Source organism: Trachymyrmex cornetzi, unplaced genomic scaffold (genome assembly GCF_001594075.2).
Source record: "Trachymyrmex cornetzi isolate Tcor2-1 unplaced genomic scaffold, Tcor1.1 scaffold1712, whole genome shotgun sequence".
In the NCBI taxonomy this organism is placed as follows: domain Eukaryota; kingdom Metazoa; phylum Arthropoda; class Insecta; order Hymenoptera; family Formicidae; genus Trachymyrmex; species Trachymyrmex cornetzi.
Window position 1 is genome coordinate 10,676 of NW_017296324.1, and position 285 is coordinate 10,960.

A 285-nucleotide genomic window follows, 5' to 3' on the forward strand; every position below is an offset into this window, starting at 1 on the left:
TTCCGTGTTGCTGGGGAGCCAAATGTGCATCACTTTTGACACCTTCCGTTTCTCGCATGATGCGCATAATGCATCGTTTATCCTTGTTGCTCACCAAATGTTAAACAAGGACAATGGATGCATCATGCGCATCATGCGCGATACGGAACGCACCTTAAGTCTACCAAAGACTTAGGCCTATCACACATGAAATGCATAACAGAGCATAAGCATAACATAATAGCGTTTTCGATTGGGGTGCACTGGCTGCACTCAGTGTCAAGAGCGTGTTCGATTGGCAGTGCC